The sequence below is a fragment of the Raphanus sativus genome, chromosome 7 (assembly GCF_000801105.2).
Source record: "Raphanus sativus cultivar WK10039 chromosome 7, ASM80110v3, whole genome shotgun sequence".
Classification (NCBI taxonomy): Eukaryota; Viridiplantae; Streptophyta; class Magnoliopsida; order Brassicales; family Brassicaceae; genus Raphanus; species Raphanus sativus.
This window is the reverse complement of record NC_079517.1, coordinates 21400705-21411551: the sequence shown is the minus strand read 5'-3', so window position 1 is coordinate 21411551 and position 10847 is coordinate 21400705. Positions and strand designations below refer to the sequence as shown.

The 10847-nt window shown below is 41.0% G+C and overlaps 1 pseudogene; it reads right to left on the bottom strand.

Annotated features, from left to right (window-relative positions):
- Positions 1-393: 393 nt before the first annotated feature.
- Positions 394-1463, bottom strand: LOC130498084 (zinc finger A20 and AN1 domain-containing stress-associated protein 6-like; annotated as a pseudogene).
- Positions 1464-10847: the final 9384 nt, after the last annotated feature.

Sequence of the window (10847 nt, the reverse complement as noted above, 5' to 3'; positions counted from 1 at the left end):
TTGTTACTACATTAACTAATTATTTTATAAAAAAATATTTGAATTTTTGTAATATTTTCTAATTTTTTTCAATAGATTTAGTTATAATTAAAAATATATGATTAAATTTTCATTTGTCATTAATATTTTATAGAGCTATTTAGCTGAATATACAAGAAAATAAATATATTTAGGTAACCATGCAGAAAATAAATTAATTGGCTAGTTGGACATAGGAGGATAAGCGAAATTACGTAAGTGGCCCATTGCCATTTCTTCACCGTTTGACGCCTCCTGTAATATATTGTAGCCAGATTTACTGTAGCAGCTCACCAGTCACCATCATCATTATCATAGAATGCAAACACCATCGAAACTGTATAGCTTAAAAGTCAACGCATCGAACGGCTCCGATCAAATCTTCTGAAGCTTCGCCGCTTTGACGAGTGGGTTTGCCTTGGCGATCGAGATCGGCCGAATTGAAATCGAACGTGCATCCGTGAATCTCCGGCTACCTGTGAGCTCCGTCAAAAGTCGTCCCGCACCGGCACTTGAACCCGGTCAACCCAACCCGTTTCATGCACGTCGGGGGCACCGATTCGGCCGTTTCTGCTGCTGCTCCGGTGGCGGAGTCACCGTCTTCGCCTTTACCTCCGATTCAGCCAATGGACTTCGAATTAGAGGCTGGATCATCGGAGAAGAGATGGAAACGATCTCCGATGATGGAGGGGATACGGCGGAGAGAGAGGATTCGACGGTGGATTTCACGGAAACGATCTCCGGCGACGGAGGAGACACGGCGGAGAAAGAGGATTCGACGGTGGATTTCATGGGAGCTTGCTGCCAACATAGTAGGGTAGCTCAGAGGTATAGGTTTCCACATGAAGTGAATAAGGCTACTTTTGGGTTTAGGTTTATAGTCAACAATACTCAAAATCATCTTTACCAAATACCTAAATAATCTTTCCATCATGTATATAGGATGCAATTACTCTATTTTATATGAATTAATAAAATTTCATAGTTTTCTAATAGCATATTTTTTTAAAAAATAGTATATGAACTAAAGGTTATTATATTCTATATATTTTAGTATACAATTATTTTAAACAATATATTGTTGAGAGTTTCAAAATAAATCAAAAGATCTTGATACTATAAAGAAGACTATTCTCTTCTTTTCCTTTTCCCACATCAGAAAAATAGGGTAAGGAAACAATGACACATGTCCCTCTTATTAAAACTTTGCGTTTCATTTAACCAAATCTGAATTTATTTGGGCATTATTTTTGTTGGGCTGCATCTTCTCTTACTCGAGCCCATAGCATAATACATCCACTTGGTCTAGATGAAACGCCGCGTTTCCTAAGGGTTAGCCGTGTTTTCATCTTTGCATATCGAGAGATTTGAAGGTGATGTTTCGTCTTCTTCCTCACTGAACGAAACGGTACCTGTAACCGAATAATCTTCTTAAAACTCTCCATCAATTTTTCTTCTAAGATCTACATTCAATTCGAGTTCTGATTCTGCAAAGCGGTGGTGGTTCATCTATAAAAATGTATGTTTTCCTATTTGAGAATCATCACCTCATTCATGCTAAACTAAACAGTAAACAAAAAGTGTGAGCTATCTTCTCATATTTACAGACTGTCCACTCTTCTTCCACCGTTAAAGTACGCTTGCTCCGTTTCTGGAAGGCCTGGTGTGAAGATAAAACCGTGATGACCAAGTCACAGCAACAATTCAAAAGTGTGCTCAAGTGTTAACTCAAGTTCTAACCACGGTAAGTGTAAACTCAACTATGGTTAGACACTCTTTTGGGACCACTTGTTGGAAACGGCTACTTCGCCGCCTGAAGTGTTCGTACATTGTCCTCCTTGTCTCCAAAAGATGAAAAGCAAGTTTGGATTGTTGTGAAACCACGTTTTGGACTCTGCATCTCAGCGATCAAGTTCAGATGGAAGCGTTTGCGTTAGGTCAAGCTTACAAGGTCAAGACTTCAATATAAATAGAGTCTTGTTGTATTGAGAGAGAGTTAGAGTGTACAAGTCATAAGTACAAAGAGATAGCTAGAAGAGAGAAAACTAAGAAAGTTCTAAGCTTTGTGTTTTCTCTAGCTTTAGAAGTTGACAGAGTGAGTCTTGAGTGCTAGTGAAGGGCATCAAGGCGGGGTCGCTTGTAACTTCTCTTGTAATAGCTATCTGTTTCTAGTGGATTCCGAGTCAAGGACTCGGCCAGACGTAGTGACCCTCGTTAACGGGCGCGAACTGGTTAAAGTCTTGTGTGTGCTCCCTCTCTTACTGTCTTTATCTTCTTCTTCCTCCATACTCTGTTTCGAAGCTCACTCCTCTGTTTCTCTCTATTCCATACTCTGTTTTTCTGCAACTCTCTATTCTTGGTTTGTTGGGGTCTTAAACCGGGGAAGGTCGACGCCTTTGGTTGAAAGAAACCTAACAGAGTGGTATCAGAGCTCAGGTTCAGCGTTCAACGGTCTGACAAGCGTTGAACCATGACTTCGGCTCGAATAGAAGTTGAGAAGTTTGATGGTCGTGGCGACTACACGATGTGGAAAGAGAAACTCATGGCTCACCTAGACATTCTAGGCCTGAGCGTCGCTCTCAAGGAAGTGGTGGAAACTGAAGCTGTGACGGACCCATCTGCTCAAACTAAGCAGACTGATGAAGAAGCTAAGGTTAGTGCTGAAAAGTTGGAAGCTTTAGACGAGAAAAGAAGAAAGGCGAGAAGTACCATCGTCTTAAGCGTGACAGATAGAGTTCTTAGGAAGATAAAGAAAGAGCAAACTGCAGCTGCGATGATAGGTGCTCTAGACAAGCTATACATGTCAAAGGCTCTTCCTAACCGAATGTATCTCAAGCAAAAGCTCTATGGATTCAAGATGTCGGAGAATCTATCCATAGAGGGTAACATTGACGAGTTTCTGCAGATTATTACTGATCTGGAGAACACTAACGTTCAAGTCTCTGATGAGGACCAGGCTATCCTGCTTCTCATGTCACTTCCAAAACCTTTTGACCAGCTTAGAGATACTCTGAAGTATGGTACTGGGAGATCCATACTGACGCTTGATGAGGTGATTGCTGCTATTTACTCAAAAGAACTTGAGTTTGGATCTACCAAGAAAAGCATCAAGGGTCAAGCTGAAGGACTCTACGCTAAAGCTAAAAGTGAAAGCAGAGGAAGGTCTGAAGGTAGGGAGAAAGGCAACAAGTCCCAAAGATCTCGATCTAAGTCAAGATCTAAGAAGGGCTGTTGGAACTGTGGTGAGGAAGGTCATTTCAAAGCCACCTGTCCAAACAAGAACAAAGGCCAAGCTCGGCCTAAAGACTACAACCATGGTAGAGGTGAATCATCTGGAGGAACTGGTAACATTGCGGAGGCTGCAGGGCTCTATGTGTCAGAAGCTCTATCTTCTACCGATGTACATCTAGAAGATGAGTGGGTGATGGACACTGGCTGCAGCTACCACATGACTCACAAGAAAGAATGGTTTGAAGATCTAAATGAAGAAGCTGGAGGTTCGGTGAGAATGGGAAATCAAACAATTGCAAGAGTAAGAGGAGTTGGTACCGTGAGGGTCAAGAATGAAGCAGGTCTCAGTGTTCTCTTGACTAATGTCAGGTATATACCTGAGATGGATAGGAATCTGCTGTCACTCGGAACTATGGAGAAAGCTGGCTACAAGTTTGAGTCAGAGAATGGGATTCTTACCATCAAAGCTGGAGATCAAATCCTATTGACTGGGAGGAGATATGATACATTGTACATGTTACAATGGAGACCTGCAACTCGCGAAGCTCTTGTTGTGAGACAAGACGATACAGTTCTATGGCACCGAAGGCTCGGGCATATGAGCATGAAAAAGATGACTATCATGCTCAAGAAGGGTTTTCTGGATCGAAAGAAGGTTTCAAGCATGGAACCTTGTGAAGACTGTATCTATGGAAGAGCCAGAAGAGTGGGTTTCAACTTAGCTCAGCATGATACTAAAGACAAGTTAGAGTACGTTCACTCTGACTTATGGGGAGCTCCATCAGTGCCAGTATCTCATGGAAGATGTCAATACTTCATCTCTTTCGTTGATGACTACACCAGGAAGGTGTGGGTGTACTTTCTGAAAACGAAAGATGAAGCTTTTGACAGGTTTGTTGAGTGGATCAGTCTAGTGGAGAACCAAAGTAAGAAGAAGGTGAAGACACTGAGAACTGATAATGGCCTCGAGTTCTGTAACCAAAGATTTGATGAATTCTGTGAAGCTAAAGGCATTCAACGCCACCGTACATGCGCCTACACCCCTCAGCAAAACGGCGTTGCAGAGCGCATGAACAGAACACTCATGGAGAAGGTGAGAAGTATACTTAGCGACTCTGGTCTCCCAAAGAAATTTTGGGCAGAGGCTACTCATACTTCTGCGGTTCTCATCAACAAAACTCCATCATCAGCTCTTAACTTCGACATTCCTGATAAGAAATGGTTCAGTAAAGCTCCTGCATATAGCTATCTTCGGAGGTTTGGGTGCGTTGCTTTTGTTCACACTGATGATGGTAAGCTCAGTCCTAGAGCTAAGAAAGGTGTTCTTGTTGGATACCCTGATGGAGTTAAGGGATACAAGATTTGGCTACTTGATGAACGGAAGTTTGTGGTTAGCAGAAACGTTCTGTTTCAAGAAAATGCGGCTTACAAAGATGTGAAAAAGGATCACAAATCACTTGATGAAGAAGGGACTTCATCAGAATCTTATCTTGACCTGGACCTGGAAGCAGAAGAGGATATCACTTCAGGTGGAGATGTCTCCAACCATCGAGAGTCCGGTCAATCTAGTACTACTCCTCCATCCCCATCCTCGTCTATCAGTAGAGACAACATGTCTCCTGAACCTGCCAGTGAAACTCCTCTAAGTTATCACTTAGCAAGGGACAGAGAGAGGAGAGAAGTAAGACCTCCTAGACGTTACGAAGATGAAGACTACTTTGCTGAGGCTTACTGTACTACAGAGGATGGTGGAGAAGTAGAACCTGAGGATTACAGGGAAGCTCAGCGCAGTGGAAACTGGGAAGAGTGGAAAGCCGCTATGGATGAAGAAATGAGCTCGCAAGCTAAGAACCACACATGGACAGTAGTGAAGCGTCCAGTGAATCAAAGAGTGATTGGAAGTCGTTGGATATTCAAGTATAAACTTGGAGTTCCAGGAGTGGAGCATGCTAGATTCAAGGCAAGACTAGTAGCCAAGGGCTATGCGCAAAGAGAAGGAATCGACTACCACGAGATCTTTGCTCCAGTCGTTAAACACATATCCATAAGGATTCTGTTTTCTTTGGTTGTTCAAGAAGATATGGAACTAGAACAACTAGATGTCAAAACCGCATTCTTACACGGTGATCTGAAGGAGAAGATTTATATGTCTCCTCCGGAAGGTTTTGAATCGATGTTTCAAGATGATGAAGTCTGCCTGCTCAACAAGTCTCTATATGGCCTAAAACAGTCTCCAAGACAGTGGAACAAGAAGTTTGATCAGTACATCTCTGAGATTGGGTTTGTATGAAGCCAATACGATAGCTGTGCTTATGTCAAGGAGCTGAAAGATGGTTCAAACATGTATCTGCTCATCTATGTAGATGACATGTTAGTTGCTGCAAAGAACATGGAGCCCATCCAAGAACTGGAGAAGGAGCTCAGTGTGAAGTTTGATATGAAAGATTTGGGAGCAGCTAAGCGGATACTGGGAATGGAGATTGTGAGAAGCAGAGCTACTGGTGAACTATGGTTATCTCAAGAAGGTTATCTTAACAAGATCCTCAAGACTTATGGGTTGCTGGAGGCTAAACCGGTTACCACACCACTGGGGTCTCACTTTAAACTCAGTGCTGGTACTGAGGAACAGATTGACAGAGATAGAGTTTTCATGAACTCAGTCCCTTACTCCAATGCTGTGGGCAGCATCATGTACGCCATGATTGGAACGCGCCCTGACTTAGCCTATCCGGTGGGAGTTATCAGTCGATACATGAGCAATCCCATTAGAGATCACTGGAGTGCTGTCAAGTGGGTGTTGAGATACATCAAGGGAACTCTGACTACTAAGCTTCATTTCAAGAAGAGTTCAGATTTCAGGGTTACTGGTTACTGCGATGCTGACTTTGCTGCAGATGCTGATAGAAGAAGATCGATCACAGGTTTGGTGTTCACTCTTGGAGGTAACACCATAAGCTGGAAGTCTGAATTGCAACGAGTAGTTGCTTAGTCTACTACAGAATCTGAGTACATGTCACTGACTGAAGCAGTGAAAGAAGCTGTATGGCTCAAAGGTTTGCTGAAGGAGTTCGGCTATGATCAGAAAAGCGTGGAGATTTTCTGTGATTCTCAAAGTGCCATTGCACTCTCCAAGAACAATGTGCATCACGAGCGGACCAAGCACATTGATGTCAAGTGTCACTTCATTCGGGAGATCATTGCGAGTGGTGACATTGATGTTGTGAAGATTTCGACTGAGAAGAATCCAGCAGACATCTTCACCAAGACCCTGCCTGTTAGCAAGTTTCAATCTGCATTGAGCTTGCTGCAGGTCAGGCCTGAGTAATAAAACTCAGGGAAACCGAGTCCTGGAATCCTGCAACTAGAAACTAATGGTATGGTTACTCTCTCTCTCTCAAGGTTTGTGGAAGTTTGGTATTGTCATCACAATTTCAGGTGGAGATTTGTGAAGATAAAACCGTGATGACCAAGACACAGCAACAATTCAAAAGTGTGCTCAAGTGTTAACTCAAGTTCTAACCACGGTAAGTGTAAACTCAACTATGGTTAGACACTCTTTTGGGACCACTTGTTGGAAACGGCTACTTCGCCGCCTGAAGTGTTCGTACGTTGTCCTCCTTGTCTCCAAAAGATGAAAAGCAAGTTTGGATTGTTGTGAAACCACGTTGTGGACTCTGCATCTCAGCGATCAAGTTCAGATGGAAGCGTCTGCGTTAGGTCAAGCTTACAAGGTCAAGACTTCAATATAAATAGAGTCTTGTTGTATTGAGAGAGAGTTAGAGTGTACAAGTCATAAGTACAAAGAGATAGCTAGAAGAGAGAAAACTAAGAAATGTCTAAGCTTTGTGTTTTCTCTAGCTTTAGAAGTTGACAGAGTGAGTCTTGAGTGCTAGTGAAGGGCATCAAGGCGGGGTCGCTTGTAACTTCTCTTGTAATAGCTATCTGTTTCTAGTGGATTCCGAGTCAAGGACTCGGCCAGACGTAGTGACCCTCGTTAACGGGCGCAAACTGGTTAAAGTCTTGTGTGTGCTCCCTCTCTTACTGTCTTTATCTTCTTCTTCCTCCATACTCTGTTTCGAAGCTCACTCCTCTGTTTCTCTCTGTTCCATACTCTGTTTTTCTGCAACTCTCTGTTCTTGGTTTGTTGGGGTCTTAAACCGGGGAAAGTCGACGCCTTTTGTTGAAAGAAACCTAACACCTGGGATGCACACCGTGATGGAGTTCTCATGAGAGTCAACATACTCCTTGATTCTCTGGTTATCTATTCAACTCCGCCGTCCTGAATCTATATTACAAGTTAATTTTTTTAAGTTTTAGTTAAACATTTTTCACTGAGACATTTGGCAAAGTTTTCTATATTACTGAATCCATGATACAGATTGTTCTTAAAACAAGATCGTAGTAAGCCCTTTTCTCATATCTTGCAATTGTTCTTATTGATATTTTCTCATAGTTGGCCAATACTCTTTTGAGCTTCTAATATAAAGCAAAAATTGTATTATTGTTGTCAGTGTGAGGTCGTTCGATAGATCAAGGTTTAATTGCGTACGTACGTGGCATGTCAATAGAGCGAGATGGAGGGAGACGGAGCAAGCGGACGAGGGCGAGCACTTGGTGGAGAGAAACGAAGCTAGCGGTGAATACTGACAGAGAAAGTAGAGGAGAACAACAGAGCAAGGGCAGACAGCGATGGAACAAGTGGCGTGGAGCTGATGGAGCAAGTGACAGAGAGAGCGAGATGGACAGCCATGGAACAAGCGACGGAGAGTGTGACTAGAGATAGTGAAGAGAATTGTTGCAGTTCAATGGCACAATGGAGGTTGATAGGCTCTTAGACATGATGAATTTATAAGAGCTGCAACTTTTTATTGGTTTGTTTTTGTGCAAAAATGGGAATGGAGGATTGTGTTTATGTAACTAACAAAATGGAAAATTACTGACCTTAGTCAAATACAGTGAAGAAATGAAATCAGCGATCTGGAAGCCCGACGCCGCCGTCTCTGTAATCGTTCACATCCACCGAAACATGTCTTTTTCTGCAGTGGAAATGTGTCTAAAAATGTGCGGCTTAATGAACGGTCTTTCTGATTGTCAGGTATGCTGTCTTTTGTACTAGAAAGCTTTCGTCTGGATCTCAAAGTTGTTGTGTCCATGTCATGGACATATATCTGTGTCTGCAGAGCATGATCAATATGCTAAAGCAAGATACAATACGCTGAAGTTGTTGTGGTTTAACAAACCAGCCAGGGATTCAATAAGAAAGCGTGGGGTGCATCCGGTGAGCGATTGGTTGTTTCATTCAAAGGATTACTTGCAATCTACCACTCTCTTCCAAATACATTTATTGTATCATATTTGTGCTATGTCTTAACCTTAAGAATAATCTATGCTTTTATGTTTATAGTGGGTTCATCCAAATTTTTAGTTCTATGAATTAAGCTTTAATGGTTTTAGCCCCTAAATCCTGTTCACTTTTTTTTGACATATATTCTAGGATTTTTTGTGAATCAAGCCTTAATGGTTGTAGCCACCAAGTCATGTTCGAATCTTTTACCTATAGAATTCTTATGAATCTTTTACCTATAGAATTCTTATGAATCAAGCCTTAATGGTGGTAACCACCAATTCCTGTTCGAATTCTTTTCCTAAATTATTATCTATAATCATTATTATTATTTTTATTTTTTTTCTTTTTTCATCGTTTTTATATACTATCTAATCTGAATTTTATATAGTGAGAGAGAGGGTGATATATCTACACAAGGCTTTACCTTCCAGATTTGTTTAAAGAATTCAATCCCATGTATACCCCTAAGACAAGCAATCAATGTCAAATTAGGTTGGAGATCAACTTTGATTCCTTCAAACAATCTCAGCAAGTGCAAACATAGTTGACAGGTTGATCCACTTTAGTATCTCTAGTACTCTGCAGTCAGTACTGGTCTAAAGAATGGTTAGATGACAAGTAATAAATTTAAATAGATCATCATCCCCTTTTTGACTCAATAAAAACTTTTTGAAAAACATTTTAAATAAGACTCATAAAGTAGATAATCATTAGTAATCCCCCCAGACTTAAATTACAATGTCCCCCGTGTAAAACAGTTGGTGCTAAGATGAAAAACATAAAGCATACGTACTAAATTTAACAAGTTAGAACAATATACCATCTCGTGATGTCCGTATCGATCGACACAGTGAAGTGACAATCGATCGTTGTTCCTGAAATGCTGTCGAACGATATCGACATGGTCTCATCGGTCGATGGCTAGAGAAATCGTTTGACACAATGAAGTGACAATCGATCATTTTTTCTGAAGTGTTGTCGATCGATATCGAGCTTGTCTCATCGGTCGATTTGCTGAGCAATCGTCTACTTGGATCTGTTTTTTTATACTAACTAAAACATAATATCAGTAGAACCTCCCCCAGACTTAAACAACATTATCACCTGTGTTATACAGTCTAAGATTGGTAGGAGAATAAATCATAAGGACAATAATTAACAAGGAAAAATGGTATACCTCACTTTGATGTGAATGTCAACCAACACAGTTAAGTGGCGTTCAATACTCTTGATGTGAATATGGATCGACACAGTTAAATGGCGAGCAATCAATGCTAGCTAGTGATGCTCTGTCGACCGACGCTGGCCAGCCATCGGTCGATGTTGTAGATCACTGCTTCTTCCTTGGATCCCTCCTTTTTTCGATGAACAGTATTCTGCTATAGTAGCGTTGCTACAGTGACACGCTACAGTGTCGGTCGATTTTCTTGCTACTGTATCAATCGATGTGATTGCTACAGTGCCGATCGATTTCTTGCTATGGTGTCGCTTGTCGTGCTGCAGCAGTAACTCTGCTACAGTGTTGTCGTCACTTTTCACATTTTTTTTGGTACCTGCAATAAATAAAAACAAACATTAGTAGTATATGAAAATAAAATCAAATTTAAAACAAACCTAACAGTGGGTTGCTTCCACTCATCGCTTATTTTTAGTCATTAGCTTGATTGATTCAGGTTGCAAATAATAATGAGAAAGCGTTAAATCTAGGGTTTTAGGTAATCATGATCATAGTAATATAGAATAATTAGGTTGTAAATCTTAGAAATCAAATTCCTATGAGAAGTATTCCAGCTTCCGCTGTGAATCAATCCTATTGACCCAAATATCTCAGATGCCGCTTTTTTGATACGTATCAAATGTCTATCGATGCTATTGAGTTAGCTATATCGATTTTTTCTTAAGAAAGTGTCAACGAGATGATCGATAGATTCACTAGTCTGTAAAATCATCACATTGCTCTAAAACATACATGGACCTGTAAATATTCTATAAAAACTCCAAAGCATAGTAAATAGAGTCTAAAACACTTATATACCATGGGTAAAAATTTTTAAAATCTATGGTACATCAAATCCCTCAAGTAGTTGAGAAGAATTCTAGTTAAGCTTGATATCCAGGAAATGAAAACCATTGGAACTATGGCATTACCAATCTGCACCTCAAGTTTTCTGATGATTCCTCCGGAATTCCTCTTAGAACCGTCCACAAAATTGAATGAATCCTCTAAAGGCTCAGTCTGTAAGCTCAGACG